Raw genomic sequence first — 18,008 nt, 5'->3', positions numbered from 1 at the left:
GTTCCCGTTGAGCCCCACGGCCTTCGCTCTTTGAGAAGTTTTTCCAGCGAATATATGCATTAAAATAAATAAATAATTTTTTTTCCCCCCCTTTAGCTGAGTTCCAGGCGAATTACGCACCCGTCCAGATGGATCTATCAGCCCTCGTTCCTGCGGATCCGCCACGTTACTATGGGGATCCAAGACAGTGTCGTGCATTTGTGGAGCAATGCATGCTACACTTTAAGGCCTACCCTCTCTATTTTCCTTCCGATTGGGCTAAAGTGGCCTTTATGATTGACTACCTAGCGGGTGATGCCTTGAAATGGGTCACCCCCCTATGGGAAGCATGGGATCCTGTCATCCTTGACCTGCAGGCCTTCCTGGTGGCCTTTCTAATGGTCTTCGATGATCCTAACCCGGAGGCTCCTGCTGAAGCTTCACTTCCCAATATCCCGGAGCAGCCCCAATGGGTAATGTGTGTGGGTAGCGCAATAGTTCTCCAGCCCAATGAGACTACTGCCCACCCAGAATCCTCACAGGGTGACTACGCTTTCCGGAATACTTCTCCCAACCTCAAGAGGCAGTCCAGACGTGCTAGACTTAGAGGCAAGCAGTCACGCCAGGGTCTGTCCTCCCTGAGACCTCCTGAACCCTTCGGGGTGCTACCTGGTAGCGAAAGGACAGAGACTCTCCTATACTCTGTACCTGATACCTCGCTCGCTTCGTCCAGTGAGTCCAACCTAGTGTACTCCGAAGCAGAGGTTACTCCCGAGTCTCTACACCCCTCCGACCAGGCGGAGGACCTCCAGTTGTGTTCTGAACCCTTCGGGGTGCCACCTGGAGGCGAATGGACAGAGACTTTCCTATATCCTGGATCTGATACCTCACTCGCTTCGTCCAGTGAGTCCAACCTAGTGTACTCCGAAGCAGAGGTTACTCCCGAGTCTCTACACCCCTCCGACCAGGCGGAGGACCTCCAGTTGTGTTCAGAACCCTTCGGGGTGCCACCTGGTGGTGAATGGACAGAGACTTTCCTATATCCTGGACCTGATACCTCGCTCGCTTCGTCCAGTGAGTCCAACCTAGTGTACTCCGAAGCAGAGGTTACTCCCGAGTCTCTACACCCCTCCGACCAGGCAGAGGACCTCCAGTTGTGTTTAGAACCCTTCGGGGTGCCACCTGGTGGTGAATGGACAGAGACTTTCCTATTTCCTGTACCTGATACCTCGCCTGCTTCCTCCAGTGAGTCCGACCTAGTGTACTCTGAAGCAGATGTTTTCTCTGAGCCTCAGTACTCTTCTGACCCGGCGGAGGACCTCCAGTTGTTTCCTGAATCCTCCGGGGTACCACCAGATAACAAAGAGACAGTGACTTTTCCTCATTATGTACCTGATAACCCGTCTATTTTTTCCTGTGAGCTTGACAAGATGTACCTCGAAGCAGAGATTACCCTCAAGTCTCTGTCCCCCTCCAACCCAGTGAACGACTGGTCCTCGAATTCCCTGCGGAAGATTCTGGCAGGCCTGAAGAAGAGGGGGCGTAAGGGGGGAGGTACTGTAACATACCTGGCGGCGTCCTTGCATGGTGGTCCATCTCCCACTGTGCAAGAGAGCGCACTTGATCTCCTGTCCAGATTGTCTCTCTGGCTTCCCTCCATGCTGTCTGTGTTCTCTTGTCTGTCTCTGCTGCTTAAGGGCGGCGCCCGATCACTTCCTGCTTTTTGTACCTGCTGTGGGTCACGCCCCTTGTGCGTCCTCAGCCTATTGCTGTCTGACACTTGGTATATAGCTCAGCAGCTCCCTTCTATCCCTGCCTGAGCATAAGTGTTTCTTTCAGTGTGTGCTTGCACTCTGAAGGTGCCAGGTCCGTTCCTGTTTCCCTGTCCGCCTTTCCTGGAGGCTGTATTTCCAGGCCTGTCTGAACTAAGTCCTGTATGTCTCCTGCCTTGCGGTGTCAGCTCCCGTGTCTGAACTGTGTCCTGTATGTCTCCTGCTTTACGGTATTAGTTCCCGTGTCTGAACTAAGTCCTGTATGTCTCCTGCTTTGCGGTGTCAGCTCCCGTGTCTGAACTGAGTCCTGTATTTCTCCTGTCTTGCGGTGTCAGCTCCCGTGTCTGAACTGTGTCCTGTATGTCTCCTGCTTTACGGTATTAGTTCCCGAGTCTGAACTGAGTCCTTTCTGTGTTCTTTAGTCTGTCCTGTCTGAACACGCTTCTTGCCTGTTCGTTCCGCCTCTCTGGGGGCAGTATTCCCAGACCCGCTCCTGTATCCCGCTGCAGTGTCGGTCTCCTCCGTACACTCAGTTCCAGTCTGAACTCTCTCCTATCCTTTACCTGTTTTGCCTCTATGTCCGTTCCCTTCCTCTTTCTGCAGAGTCTGAACTTGTACCTAACTCCTGCCTGTTGTCTCTGTACTCCCGTTTGTGAGTTTGTGGTCCACTCGCTACTTCACTGCAAGTACCCTGTGGGTGTCTGGCTCTGTCTTTCCCTTCCCGTCTGTTCCGTGTGAACAGAGTCCTGTCCTGCTTCTGCCCGCTGCTCCGGCAGTCCTGTCCTGCCCTGCTTCTGCCCGCTGCTCCGGCAGTCCTGTCCTGCCCTGCTTCTGCCCGCTGCTCCGGCAGTCCTGTCCTGCCCTGCTTCTGCCCGCTGCTCCGGCAGTCCTGTCCTGCCCTGCTTCTGCCCGCTGCTCCGGCAGTCCTGTCCTGCCCTGCTTCTGCCCGCTGCTCCGGCAGTCCTGTCCTGCCCTGCCTGTACCCCTCTGCCTGTAATGTTCCTGAGTCCCAGTGTGTACTGGGCCCTATCCTGCCTGTATTGTTCCTGAGTCCCAGTGTGTACTGGGCCCTATCCTGCCTGTATTGTTCCTGAGTCCCGGTGTGTACTGGGTTCTATCCCGCCTGTGTTCCTACCTGCTAGTGCCTCCCTGCCTGCATACCCGCCTGCCTGCATACCAGTCGTGCCTGCCTATACCCTCCAGTCTGTGTGCCAGCCTACCAGCCTGTTCCTGTATTCCCCTGTGTGGGTCAACAGCCGTGTCCGGGGTCTGTCCTGGAGTAGCACCTGGTCCCTCTGCTCGGTTCCTCCTTGGTGCACTGGCGTCGTATGCCGTCGTGCGACCCTGGTCGGATCGGGTGAATACTTAGTCACGCCCCTCCAGGCATACACTCTCCGGCACGGTCCAGTGGAATCACTACCAATCACACGCACACGCCGCTTAGCCCGGGCGTGTGCATAACAGTTTGTTACTATGCTAATTGCACTAATTGCATATTGTACTAAAGCCAGCTAGATGTTGATTTACAAGAGATCCCCTGCTATACCAACTACGTAAACTGATTAAATGCTCAAACAATGAGACATGAGCCCTGTGGAATAATACCCTCCCATAATAATTAGTCTGAGCACAGAAGCGATCCAGTAATATAAAAGCATATTTTATTAGACTATCATTAAAATATAAGGATCAAAACAGCAGAATGCTGCAAAAAGGGATGCTGAACACTAACAATAAATTGCAATATTCAAGTGGCCAGAATTTCCAGTGGCGCTGAGTCGTTACACACTCCTCCACTTTACACCATCGAGAAATATTTAATTAGTAGAAAAAAATGTTTTCCTTCTTCCTGCTGTTTAAACCTTGTATGATGACACAGCTTTTTAATTATGCCAGACATACATTTCATGGCCAGGAACCATACCCCCTTATTGTTGTGTTGACTTTTAAACCTGTGTTCTTCTTTGGTTGCTCAACACTGACAATTGTTTGTATAACCCTGAATACTGATCACTTGAGGTGGTAATTGATGAATGGCTGCTATTCTCAACTCATATCAACTCTTACAAAGTATTGTCTGCCACTTTTACAATACAGGGCCTTGGAACAATGGATGTTTGCTAGATAAGTTAAATACCATTGTAGGGTGTTTGCCAGCCAACACTATGGGGGATGAGCTGTGGATAGTTGAGCATTGTGAATTAATATCACGACCCTTGACCTATGAATGATGGCTTGAAAGGACAAATGTGGACTATTAAAAGGGGGTCTCTGTGTCTGTTCTGTGTGACATCACAAGATGACAGCCTAAGGGACCACAGCCCTGGCTGTAAAAATACAGAACTGCTCCATTGCTGAACTCTCAGAGACTATTTGAAGAATCCAGGTGGAACATCAGGTCACCTGGCCACATATCACATGGCTCTATATCCGGCGGGCCAGTGGAAGGGTGAGAATCTGTACTTTGCACTATCTCGTGAATTTGCTGGGACTGTTCTATATGTGATTGCTGGTGGTTCAATAAATTATTGCCACACTGTTTATCATTACCCTGTGTTGTCTGAGTAGTGTTCTGCTCACGGAAGACCCTGGGTCTTCACACCTTGGATGCGTCTTATGATTAGGTGTGTATTATAGTCTGAAAAATATAGTATATTAGAATTAAAAATATATGAAGTTGCTACTATCTTTAATCCAAAAAGCAATCTTCAATGTACAGTCAATATTTCACATTGTTATAAAGCGGGTGAAATAAGTATTGAACACTTCACCAAATTTCTATGTAAGTATATTTCTAAAGGTGCTATTGACATGAAATTCTCACCAGAATGCCATACAAGAAATATCTAATGATGAGTAAAACCAGTGAGCTGTCTCAAGACTTTTGCATCCTTATTGTTGCAAAACATATTGGTGGCATTGGTTACAGAAGAATTTCTGAACTACTAAAGTACGGTACCGTACAGTACTGTTGCGGCAATAATCCAGTATTTGAAAGAACATCATTTCACCATAAACCAGCCACAACCAGGTTTCAGGCAGAGGAGTGAAAAGAATTATCCAAAAAATTGTCAAAGAGCCAAGAATTATCTGAGGAGAGCAACAGAAAGAACTGGAATTGTTAAAGATATCAATATTATATGAAGATATTCAAAATGGCGCTGGCTTCCTGCACCACACCTATGCTATGTGACTTTTAAGGAACTTACTGTATATTCTGCCTCTGATCATATAAGGCAATAATTGTGGCTAAACAATTATATTAAAGATGATGCACCCTTGGAAATACTCCAAGAGATTTGCTATAAATGTTATGTACCTCCTTAGTAAATCAGAAGAACTTCTGCATTTGATCTAGCTAGACTGCAAAGCAGGTTCAATTGTGTCAAAGAAAACTATAAGTAATGCACTCAACAACCATTGCTGAACAAAAACATATCCAACCATGTTTAAAGTTTGCTCAACAACATAGTCTGGTCAGATTAGACCAAAATTGAACTCTTTGGATGCCATAATATACACCATGTTTGGACACCAAAAGGCACTGCATATCACCCAAAAACACAAAACCAAAGTTTGGAGGTGGGAACATCATGGTGTGGGGCTGTTTTTCAGCATATAGCACTGGCAAACTTCATATAATTGAAGGAAGGATGAATGGACAAATGTACTGAGACATTCTTGATAAAAATCTGCTGCCATCTACCAAGATGATGAAGATAACCCACAGGACCTTCAGGATTTTAAGAGTATTAGTGTAGACAAATGGGCCAAAATCGCTACTGAGCAATGCGATTAGTTTCTCCATACTGGAGGAATCTTGACGCTGACATCAACAACAAAGGCGTTTGTACAAAGTATTAAATAAACTTCAGTAAGCAAGTTAAATACTTTTTCCCTGTGTCATTTCTCATTATAATACATATTTTAATTTATGGCCAACTTTGGTTTAATTTCTTTGCCTGCGTGGATTGGATGGGTTGTTACCAACATCTGGTGAGAATTTCACTTCAATAGCACCTTTAGATAGTTAGGTCCAGAAAATATTTGGACACTGACACAAGTTTGGGCATTTTCACTGTTTACCGAAACATATTCAAGATACAAAAATAAAATCAATCTGGTCTTAATAAAGTGCCAACTCTCAGCTTTAACTTGAGGGTATTTACATCCTAATTTGAGTATGGGTTTAGGAATTCCAGCTCTTTAATATGGAGCTGCATCTTTTTCAAGGGATCAAAAGTAATTAGACAATGATCTCAAAGGCTCTTTCATTGGCTTTTTGGGCTCTTCCCTCATGAATCTATTATCAATTAAAAAGGTAAAAGGTCTGGGGCTGATTCCAGGTGTGGCTTTTGTATTTGGAAGCTGTTGCTATGAACCCATAACACAGAAAGGAGCTCTCAATGGAAGTGAAAAGATCAAATCCACCAAAGAGCAGAAATGTTAGGAGTGGCCAAATCAACAGTACGGTACATTCTGCGAATAAAAATGCACTGGTGTGCTTTGGAACTAAAAAGGTGTTGACGTCCACTGAAGAAAACAGTAGTGGATGACTGCAGAATCCTTTACATGGTAAAGAAAACCCCTCCACAATATCAACCTAAGTGAATAACACTTTCTGGAAGAAGGTGTTTCAGTGTCTTGGTCCACCATAAAAGAAAAGACTTCATGAGAGTAAATAAGCAAATACAGAGAGTTCACCACAAGGTGCAAACTGTTAATCAGACTTAAAAATACAAGGACCAGACTTTGCCAAATAACATCTAAAGAAGTCAGTCCAGTTCTGGAAAAGCATTCTTTGGAGAAATGAATCGAAGATCAACATGTACCAGAATGATGGGAAGAAGAAGGTATGGAGGAGGCTTGGAACGGCTCATGATCCAATTCACGGCACATCCTCTGTAACACATGGTGGAGGCCGTGTGATGGTGCAAGCATGCATGGCTTCCAATGGTGTGAGATCACTAGTGTTTATTGATGATGTGATTGAAGACAGAAGCAGCTGGATGAATTCTGTGTGTACACGGCGATACTTTCTGCTCAGATTCAACCAAATGCAGTAAGGTTGATTGGATGGTGCTGCACAGTACCGATAAACAATGACCCAAAAAATAGCGTGAAAGCAAAGAGGTGGAATATTCTGCAATGGTCATCAATCACCAGATCTCAACCCAATTGAGCTGCATTTCATAGGTTTATAGAAGTTGTCTACTACTTGGACAACTCCTTGTCATACCCCATGCTTGGCCCAGATAAAATGAAAAAGCTTCTACTCACCTCTCATGCTGGCGCCATTCCAGTGGTGTTGGCAGTCGCAATCCCTGGGCTCCCATGCGGTTGTTGTGACACGTGAGCCAGGACCCCAATCATAGCTGGCTTCACTGTCCCCGCCTTTGTACGAATTGAACACAAAGAGGAAGTCAAAGATCAGCTGCAGCCCACACTTCTTCATGTTCAATTCGACAGAAAGCGGGGATAGTGACGCCAGCGCATTTGGTGATGTCCACGGCTTCCAGACTTCAGGCAGTAATTGCTGCAATGGATACTCTACAAAGTATTCAACATGAACATTTGATGGCAAAGTTAATTTGTCCATTTACTTTTGAGCCCCTGAAATGAGGAGGATTTGCAGAAAAATGGTTGCAATTCCTAAACGATTCACAGGATATTTTTGTTCAATCCTTTTTAATTCAACCTGAAAGTCTCCACTTCAATTGCATCTCAGTTGTTTCATTTTAAATCTACATTAGTGGCCTGCAGAGCTGAAATCACGAAGATTTGGTCAAATATTTCTGGACCTAACTGTATTCATATATTTACTAGTGATAAGCGAGCATGCTTGCCATTGCTCAATACTTGATCGAGCATCAGGGTGCTCAGGTTCTCAATCGAATATCGTGGGTGCTTAAGTCCCCCTCCCGCATGTTTCGCAGCTGTTAGACCGCCAAAAAACACGCGGGGATTGCCTGCCATACACGGTAATGACGTAGCCATTTTGGCTATTGGAATTACTGTGATTTGCCTGCCGCATCGCGTTAATGGGTTTTATACTTGATCGAGTAGTAAACATACCCGGGCACTGCGATGCTCGATCAAGTATCAAGCAATGGCAGGCATGCTCGCTCATTACTAATACTTACACTTTATGGACAAATATTGCATCTCTTGCCCCTACCCCCCAAAACAAATCCCAAAATGTCCTCCTGCCCCTTTTCCTAACTCCTAATCCCAAAATAGACAAGGACATTCGGAGTTGCCAATCCTCCCTCTTTTGTAGACTTCTGTAGATAAAACTTCTTCAGCCTCGGCTCTTTACCTCCTACAGACAAAATGGTGGAAAAACAAACCACTGTTTTTAATCAGTTATTTTTAATTACAGTTTTATTTTTAAAGGTAAATTACAATAAAATGTCCTCAATCCCTTTTTCCCTTCTCCCAATCCATAATGCTGGGGTAAGATTATCTCTACAGAGACCCCTGTACAGGAATATTAGGGCTCCAGCGACATCACATCTATTATACAGAGAATAGCGCTATCTCCATAGCTCTGTACACAAGGACATAGAGATCAGACAAGGTCCTCATATTCAGGCAGCTTCTATTTTACTCCAACCCTCTTTATAAGAACAAGATCAGAGTCTCATTATACCGAGCAGAGAAGCTCCAGGGACAAAGACCCCGTCTGCTCCTAACACGATGGGGGTCCGGAGTATCCAGCCACGGGGCCCGGATTCTCTCATTTGTGGCCCCAGGGTTTCTTGTAGAATAAATCCCTTTCTCATCCAGTCCTGTAGTAATGACTGTTATCAGGTTTTGTAGGAGGGTTCGTCTGACTCCATCTTATGTTATCAGTATCTGTGCGAGAAACAAGAGACGTCCGGGCGCAGTTTTACCGAGTGTCCAGAGTCAGTTCTTCTACAGTCTGATAAAGAGCCGCGGGGTCTGCAACCGAACCTGAGGGTATACAGCTGTATACAGCGTACACACAGCTCCGCTCCGTACACACACAGCTCTGCTCCGTATGCCTCATACACACACGACTCCATACACACATGGCTCCGTACACACACTGTTCCGCAGACACATGGCTCCGTACACACACGGCTCCCCTCTGTACACATACTGCTCCATACACACGGCTCTATACACATGGATCCGCTCTGTACACACACGGCTCTGCTCTGTACGAACACGACAATGCTCCGTACACACACAGCTCCGCTCCGTACACACACGGCTCATTTACGTACACCTCGTACACACACGGCTCCGCTACGTACACCTCGTACACACACGGCTCCGAAACGTACACACACGGCTCAGCTACGTACACCTCGTACACACACGACTCCGCTCCGTACACACACGGCTCCAATACGTACACACACGGCTCCACTCCGTACACAAACAACTCTGCTATGTATACACACGGCTCATCACCGTACACCTCGTACACACATGGCTTCGCTCCGTACGCCTCGTTCACTTGCGGCTCTGCTCCGTACACACACTACTCTGCTCCGTACACACACGACTCTGCTACGTACACACACGGCTCATCTCCGTACACCATGTACACACATGGCTCCGCTCCGTATACCTTGTACACGCGCGGCTCCGCTCCATACACCTCGTACACGCGCGGCTCCGCTCCGTACACCTCGTACACGCGCGGCTCCACTCCGTACACCTCGTACACGCGCGGCTCCGCTCCGTACACCTCGTACACACGCGGCTCCGCTCCATACACCTCATACACACACGGCTCCGTACACCTCGTACACACATGGCTCCACTCCGTACACCTCGTACACACGCGGATCCGGTCCGTACACCTCGTACACACGCGGCTCCGCTCCGTACACACGAGGCTCTGCTCCGTAAGCCTCGTACACGCGTGGATCCGCTCCATACGCCTCGTACACGCGCGGCTCCGCTCCTCACGCCTCGTACACGCGCGGCTCCGCTCCTCACGCCTCGTACACTCGCGGCTCCGCCCCTCACGCCTCGTACACGCGCGGCTCCGCTCCTCACGCCTCGTACACGTGCGGCTCCGCTCCTCACGCCTCGTACACGTGCGGCTCCGCTCCGTACGCCTCGTACACGCGCGGCTCCGCTCCGTACACCTGCGGCTCCGCTCCGTACACCTCGTACACGCGCGGCTCCGCACACCTCGTACACGCACGGCTCCGCTCCGTACACACACACGGCTCCGCTCCGTACACCTCGTACACACGCAGCTCTGCTCCGTACACCTCGTACACACGCGGCTCTGCTCCGTACACCTCGTACACACGCGGCTCTGCTCCGTACGCCTCGTACACACGCGGCTCTGCTCCGTACGCCTCGTACACACGCGGCTCCGCTCCGTACACCTCGTACACACACGGCTCCGCTCCTCACGCCTCGTACACACGCGGCTCCGCTCCGTACGCCTCGTACACACACGGCTCCGTTCCGTACACCTCGTACACACACACGGCTCCGCTCCGTACGCCTCGTACACGCGCGGCTCCGCTCCGTACACCTCGTACACACGCGGCTCCGCTCCGTACACCTCGAACACACGCGGCTCGGCTCCGTACACCTCGTACACACGCGGCTCTGCTCCGTACACCTCGTACACACGGCTCCGCTCCGTACGCCTCGTACACGCGCGGCTCTGCTCCGTACGCCTCGTAAACGCGCGGCTCCGCTCCGTACCCCTTGTACACGCGCGGCTCCGCTCCGTACCCCTTGTACACGCGCGGCTCCGCTCCGTACACCTCGTACACGCGCGGCTCCACTCCGTACACCTCGTACACATGCGGCTCCGCTCCGTACACCTCCGGCTCCGCTCCGTACACCTCGTACACACGCGGCTCTGCTCCGTACACCTCGTACACACACGGCTCTGCTCCGTACACCTCGTACACACACGGCTCAGCTCCGTACACCTCGTACACGCGCGGCTCTGCTCCGTACCCCTTGTACACGCGCGGCTCCGCTCCGTACACCTCGTACACGCGCGGCTCCGCTCCGTACACCTCGTACACGCGCGGCTCCGCTCCGTACACCTCGTACACGCGCGGCTCCACTCCGTACACCTCGTACACATGCGGCTCCGCTCCGTACACCTCCGGCTCTGCTCCGTACACCTCGTACACACGCGGCTCTGCTCCGTACACCTCGTACACACACGGCTCTGCTCCGTACACCTCGTACACACACGGCTCAGCTCCGTACACCTCGTACACGCGCGGCTCTGCTCCGTACACCTCGTACGCGCGCGGCTCCGCTCCGTACACCTCGTACGCACGCGGCTCCGCTCCGTACACCTCGTACGCACGCGGCTCTGCTCCGTACACCTCGTACGCACGCGGCTCTGCTCCGTACACCTCCTACGCACGCGGCTCTGCTCCGTACACCTCCTACGCACGCGGCTCTGCTCCGTACACCTCGTACGCACGCGGCTCTGCTCCGTACACCTCGTACGCATGCGGCTCTGCTCCGTACACCTCCTACGCACGCGGCTCTGCTCCGTACACCTCGTACACACGCGGCTCTGCTCCGTACACCTCGTACACACGCGGCTCTGCTCCGTACACCTCGTACACACGCGGCTCCGCTCCGTACACCTCGTACACACGCGGCTCCGCTCCGTACACCTCGTACACATGCGGCTCCGCTCCGTACACCTCGTACACACGCGGCTCCGCTCCGTACACCTCGTACACACGCGGCTCTGCTCCGTACACCTCGTACACGCGTGGCTCTGCTCCGTACGCCTCGTACACACGCGGCTCTGCTCCGTACACCTCCTACGCACGCGGCTCTGCTCCGTACACCTCGTACACACGCGGCTCTGCTCCGTACACCTCGTACACACGCGGCTCCGCTCCGTACACCTCGTACACACGCGGCTCCGCTCCGTACACCTCGTACACACGCGGCTCTGCTCCGTACACCTCGTACACGCGTGGCTCTGCTCCGTACGCCTCGTACACACGCGGCTCTGCTCCGTACACCTCGTACACACGCGGCTCTGCTACATCCACACTGTAAACCCCTCCTGACCCCACACATAAACTTCAGCTCATCCAGCACCATGACAACCAGCACAGCAGAGTCCTGCATCCACTGAGGCCCCTGATCATGTGACCCCTGACTCCTCCCCTCCTGTGCGCACAGAGCAGCCATATATGTGGTGGCAGCTCAGCAGGTGGAGGTATGTGGAGATTCCCCATTACTGGGCGCAGGGGGCATTAACCCCTTCAGCACGGAGACTCTTTTGGGGTCTCTGTGTGGTGTGAACAGTGAGGTAACAGCTGTGGACAGAATGCGGCTTAGCTGGTTCCCATCCACATTAGATCCATTCAGACGACTGCAGGATGAAGGACAGAAGCCCAGAGAAGTCCTCACACAGCGCCATTATTCCTCTCCTAGTTCCGTCCAGCACAATAATTGCTGCTGTTACACAGCCAATAAATATGCGGGGATTGCGCGCCATACACAGTAATCCGGTAGCCATGTTGGATACTGGCATTACTGTGATTGGCCGGTCGTATTGGGTCTTACAGCAGTGTTCCCCAACTCCAGTCCTCAAGGCCCACCAACAGGTCATGTTTTCAGGATTTCACTGGTGATAATTACATCACCTGAGCAATACTAAGGAAATCCTGAAAACATGACCTGTTGGTGGGCCTTGAGGACTGGAGTTGGGGAACACTGTCTTATAGAACCTCTTCTAACACCGACCATCGCACATCAGAACTTTTATCTCCGAGAAATGTCTGGCCACGGTGGTCTCACCAAACTTCTGCTCTTTTTCAATTTTTTTTAGCAGCGGCCGCAGTGGATTTCATCCTAGAATCATAGACCCGAATAGAGGACGATGTTCCTTCAGTCTGATTGTAATTGATCGTGATGTTTGTCCAACGTCCACTTTGCCACAAGAGCACTTTAACTAGTAAATCACCAGAACTCTAGCAGGTACAAAAACACCGATATCCACAGGTGTCCCCTCTAATTGGTGGGAAAACTATCACCTTTAATAATCCTCCAACAGTTCTGGCATAACAAACACAGAAAAGTGCATGAAGGAGATGTCATAGTCAGCAATTCAACTGGTGTTCCATCCATACAAGACTAGAGAATACAACAACTACACGTTCTATCTCCTGATATGTTTTCCCCCATGGTCTTCAGTAATTGTATTATTACACAGGATCTTTATGATGTTACATCGGCTCATCATCTTCCTATTCAGGTCTCTACAATATCGGATCCTCTCAGTGGAGATCTTCTATATAACAGAATTTTTCTGAATCATCCATCCCATTAGGGATGGATATGGAAAGAGACAAGATGGCGGAGAGGATATTCCACCTCACCCTAGAGATCCTCTTCCAGCTTACTGGAGAGGTGAGAGATTCTGATGACGTCACATTACATCATTCTTATCTATGGGAATAACAGATGGACAGAACTGGAGAGGTGAGGACTCTGGAAATGTCTGGAGTGAGATTTATTAATGTGTCTCTCCATAACCAGGGTTACACAGTTGTGAAGAAGACCTCTAGTGAGCGCTGTCAGGACCCTGTGTCTGAGGGATGGGGAAGACCCCTGAGCCCAATCACAGGGCCTCCACCTCACCCCCTGATACATGATGACATCAATGACCAAAAGATCCTAGAACTCACCTACAAGATGATTGAGCTGCTGACTGGAGAGGTGACACTGCTGGGAATACTGGGACATTATACAGTAACGCTATGGAGGGATCGGGGGGATGACTATCATTGTATGTGTCAGGTTCCTATAAGATGTCAGGATGTCACTGTCTATTTCTCCATGGAGGAGTGGGAGTATTTAGAAGGACACAAAGATCTGTACAAGGACGTCATGATGGAGGTTCCCCAGCCCCTCACATCTCTAGGTAATAGACAGGACTAAATACACACGGCCTATAATTATCTGTATGTAAAGAATGAATTCAGTCCCTGTATGTGTTTCCTCCAGATCTATCCAGTAAGAGGACAACACCAGAGAGATGTCCCCGTCCTCTTCTTCTACAGGACTGTAAACAAGAAGACCCCAATGTTCCTCAGGATCATCAGGTAGATGGAGAGAAGGTGTCATGAGATCTCCCCTATGATGTGTAGACAGCTGTGAAGGTCTTGTGCTCAGTCTTGTTTTATCCACCAGTATTATGTGTTTTATACTTGTTTAATGAGAACGGTGGAGATGGCAAGATTAGAGCTGATCATAGATGGGACTTCTCCATCTGTCTGTGACTTTTACAATGTTTGTTTCAGGGTGAAGATCTGACCCATATTAATACTACAGAGACATATGTGAGGGGTGATGAGCGGTGTAAAGAGGAGATTCCTACATATGACTACCCAGGTGAGTAGTAACCACTAAATGCTGAGAAGTCACAAATTCTTCTCAGTCACCGGCTGTGGCTCCTTTATCGGTTGTGTAGTCCGGCTGTATCACAATCGTGTGATCACCATTTTGCCTCTAGACCACAACATTCTCCTCCATCCAAAACTGTTCAAATAACTTTGGGCATTGAAAGACCTTTCCTGTAGAACTTACAACCTGGAGGATCCACCTAACCCTGGGATTAGAAGATGCTGACCGTTACCTGCCCAGGTTTGTGAACTACAAGGCCAAATGACAACATACGTATAATTTGCTGACAAGTTAAAAAATCACTTGAAGAAAAACATTATGATGAGCCTGTAAGAGAAAGCGGAGGGTAATGATCTATTGGTTTCCTAGAATCCTGATATCGTATTAGATGAATCTACCTTTTCTCCCTTCTGTGCTGCTGAATGTGCTCATATGGTCCCTACAAGACCAGGTCCAGTCTTTATGACCAAACTTAACTTTTATGATTTGTTATTGTCTATACTCACAGTTTTTGACTACAGTATTTTGTGCCCAAAATACTCAGATTTATCCCCTTCCCACAGACAGTTTTGTGTTTCTAATCAGGCCTCATTTTTCGAATCTGACGTTTGTCACTTTATATGGTGATAACTTTGGAATTCTTCACAAAGGATAGTAGGAAACAAATGGACCTTACAAATTATTTTCCAACTTCTCTTGAATCTGACAGTACCCTATATACAGTTGTACACTACTGTCTGGGCACATGGCAGGTTAAGAAGGGAAGGTGCGCCATTTAGCTATATGAATGCAGATCTTGCTGGAATAGTTGGCAGACACAATGTATTGGAGGCACTGTTCATGGTCACCTGGCAGCTCAAAAGATGGCCACCACGAACAGGCTTGGCGCTATCTACTCCATTTTCTTAGTGTTATCTTACGCCCTATTCTTAGTGGCTGGATAGAGCCTGCGTCGCCCAGAACTTCTGGTTCTGACTTCTCCTCCATTACCAGCGACACCTGCAAAATGAATAAGGCGTCGGGTGACAGAAGCAGACTTCATGGGAGCAGATCCCAGAGAAGATAGGACACACCATTTGCAGAATCCCTAATATGACAAAATGGCAGAAAACCAGAACAGTAGAAATCCCCATAAAGTGACTCCATTTTGGAAACTATAACCCTCAGTGAATTAATCTATAGGAGTAGTGACTATTTTGACTCCACATGCACTTTCCGGAAATTAGCACGTAGTGGATGTTGGAGAATGAATCTTGTACATTTGCCATTTTATTACCCAACATTTTCTTGCCTTTCTTGAGAACAATAAAATTACATCTTATGCTTAGGGATAGTTAATTTATCCAGGGATTTAATCTGACTGCCAGATTGGAGTCAGGAAGTGAATTTTTCCTCAATGATGTAAATTGGCCTTTTTGCCTTCCCCTGGATCAACTGCGGAATAGCTGCAGTGCACAAGAAATAGGCTGAACTGGATGGACGCTTGTCTTTTTTTGGCCTTATAAACTATGTAACTATGTAACACTTAGTGCCCAGATCGTGTTCCAGGAGACACACACCGTAAATTAAGTGGGTTCTTCTCACTATAGTAATGCCAAATACGTGGATGCTAAATGTGGTTTGGGCACACTGCAAGGCTCAGAAGTGAGGGGGAGATTTGACTTTGGGAGAGTGGATATTGCTGGATTGGTTTATGGAAGCCATGTTGCTTTACAAGAGCCTTTGAGCCACTAATAATGTGGAAACCTGTTTTTCCACCGACAGATGAATGACTTGAGTGGGGACTTGTTTTTTATGAGATGAGTAGAAGTTTTATTGGTATTATTTTAGCTTACATAACATTGGTGGCTTTTTATTCCATATTTGGGAAGCAGAATGAACAAATAGTTGAACGCCACGCTTTACTGGTTCATTATATGTGGTTTTCTATTAAACTGTGATCTCTCAGTGTCTTAGTGAATAATTCCATATTTTTGCATAACTTGCCGTTTTTACGGACAGTTTAAGTAGAAATGTCATAATATATAAAATTCAACGATATTTTATTCTAAAATAATAATTGTTTTTATCCTTGGCAGATGACTGCACCAGGAGATCAGAGGGACAGCTGACATCTTCAATTTTTAAATCAGATGATCTTGAGATCCCACAGGATACAATTGAAGTGAATGCCATTACTCCAGATTTACCATCATCCCTTCACAGCAAAGAGCTATTATCTGATCCTTTGAAACAGGTCCTGTCTTCTGATTCATTACCGACTCCTAAGGAAAATCAAAGTCACAAAATAAGCATTAAAAAACGAACTGATCATAAAGCAAATAAGTCATTTTCAAGTTCAGAATATGGAAATAGTTTTCCCTTCGAAAAGTCCTTTCTTAAACTTGAACAATTCCACACTGCAGAGAATAGATTTTTTTGTTCCAAGTGTGAGAAATGTTATAACCAGAAATCAGATCTTGTAAGACACCAGAGAACCCATACAGGGGAGAAGCCATTTTCATGTTCAGAATGTGGGAAATGGTTTAACCAAAAATCAAATCTTAATTGCCACCAGAGAACCCACACAGGGGAGAAACCTTTTTCATGTTCAGAATGTGGAAAATGTTTTAACCATAAATCAAATCTTGTTAAACACCAGAGAATTCACACAGGGGAGAAGCCTTTTTCATGTTCAGAATGTGGGAAATGTTTTAACGATAAATCAGCTTTGGTTAGGCACCAGAGAACCCACACCGGAGAGAAGCCTTTTTCATGTTCAGAATGTGGGAAATGTTTTAGCAATAACTCAGATTTTGTTAAACACCAGAGAATTCACACAGGGGAGAAGCCATTTTCATGTTCTCAATGTGGGAAATGGTTTACACGGAAATCAACTGTTAATAAACATCGGAGAAGTCACACAGGGGAGAAGGCTTTTTCATGATCAGAATGTTGGATATGTTTTAACATAAAAATGTACAAAAACTTTTTAAAGGGGTTGCCCACTACTAGGACAATCTCTTGTCATTCCTCATGTTTGACCTCGTTAACATAAAAACACTCATACTCACCTTCCTTGCCAGCTCCGTTGTGGCGGTGTTGGTATTCGTGTTCCCGGGGTTCGTAAGGTTGTTTCATCACACGAGCCCTGCGCCCAATCAGCGCCAGCTTCACTGTCCCCACCTTGGACGTATTGGACATCAACAGGAAGCCAGGGGTTTGACTGCTCTCCGATTCCCTCTTAATGTTTGATTTGTCCGAAGTTGGGGACAGTGATGTCATCTTTTACTTTTTAAAAATTACAAAAAGTAAAATGGGTCCATGCAAAAGTTTGGGCACTGTGCATGGTTACTACCTAGTAGCCAGCCAAGAGTCTTTCAATTCTTGTTTGAGGGATTTTCATCCATTTTTCCTTGGAAAATTCTTCCAGTTCTGTGAGATTCCTGGGTCGTCTTGCATGCACTGCGATTGTGAGGTCTAGCCACATATGTTCAATGGTGTTCATATCAGGGCAGTTGTGAAACCTTTATCTTGCGCCTTTTTAGGGGTAGTCTATTGTGGATTTTGAGTTCTATTTTAACCTCATCGTTCCTCAGGACTTGTTTCCAAAATGCATCAGGCTTGTTTTATATGTTCTTTTGCATACTTCTGATGTTGAATTTTATGGTGAGGATGCAGAACAGGTTTTCTTCTGATGAAACTTCCATGAAGGTGATATTTGTGCATGTGTCTCTGAACAGTAGAACAATGAACCACAACTCCTGAGTCTGCTAAATCTTTCTGAAGATCTTTTGCAGTCAATCAGAGGTTCTGATTTGCCTCTCTAGCAATACTACTAGTAGTTCTTACTGTAATTTTGCTTGGTCTTCCAGA

At 47.7% G+C, this 18,008-nt stretch overlaps 1 pseudogene; it reads left to right on the top strand.

Annotated features, from left to right (window-relative positions):
• The window catches only part of LOC141215255 (uncharacterized), a 75,373-nt pseudogene extending 58,160 nt beyond the window's left edge, over positions 1-17,213 (top strand).
• Positions 17,214-18,008: the final 795 nt, after the last annotated feature.

The sequence above is a fragment of the Phyllobates terribilis genome, unplaced genomic scaffold (genome assembly GCF_046119375.1).
Source record: "Phyllobates terribilis strain yellow unplaced genomic scaffold, ASM4611937v1 Scaffold_235__1_contigs__length_3068650, whole genome shotgun sequence".
Taxonomy (NCBI): Eukaryota; Metazoa; Chordata; class Amphibia; order Anura; family Dendrobatidae; genus Phyllobates; species Phyllobates terribilis.
The sequence above is the reverse complement of the archived record's forward strand: the minus strand, read 5'-3'. Positions and strand labels throughout refer to the sequence as shown.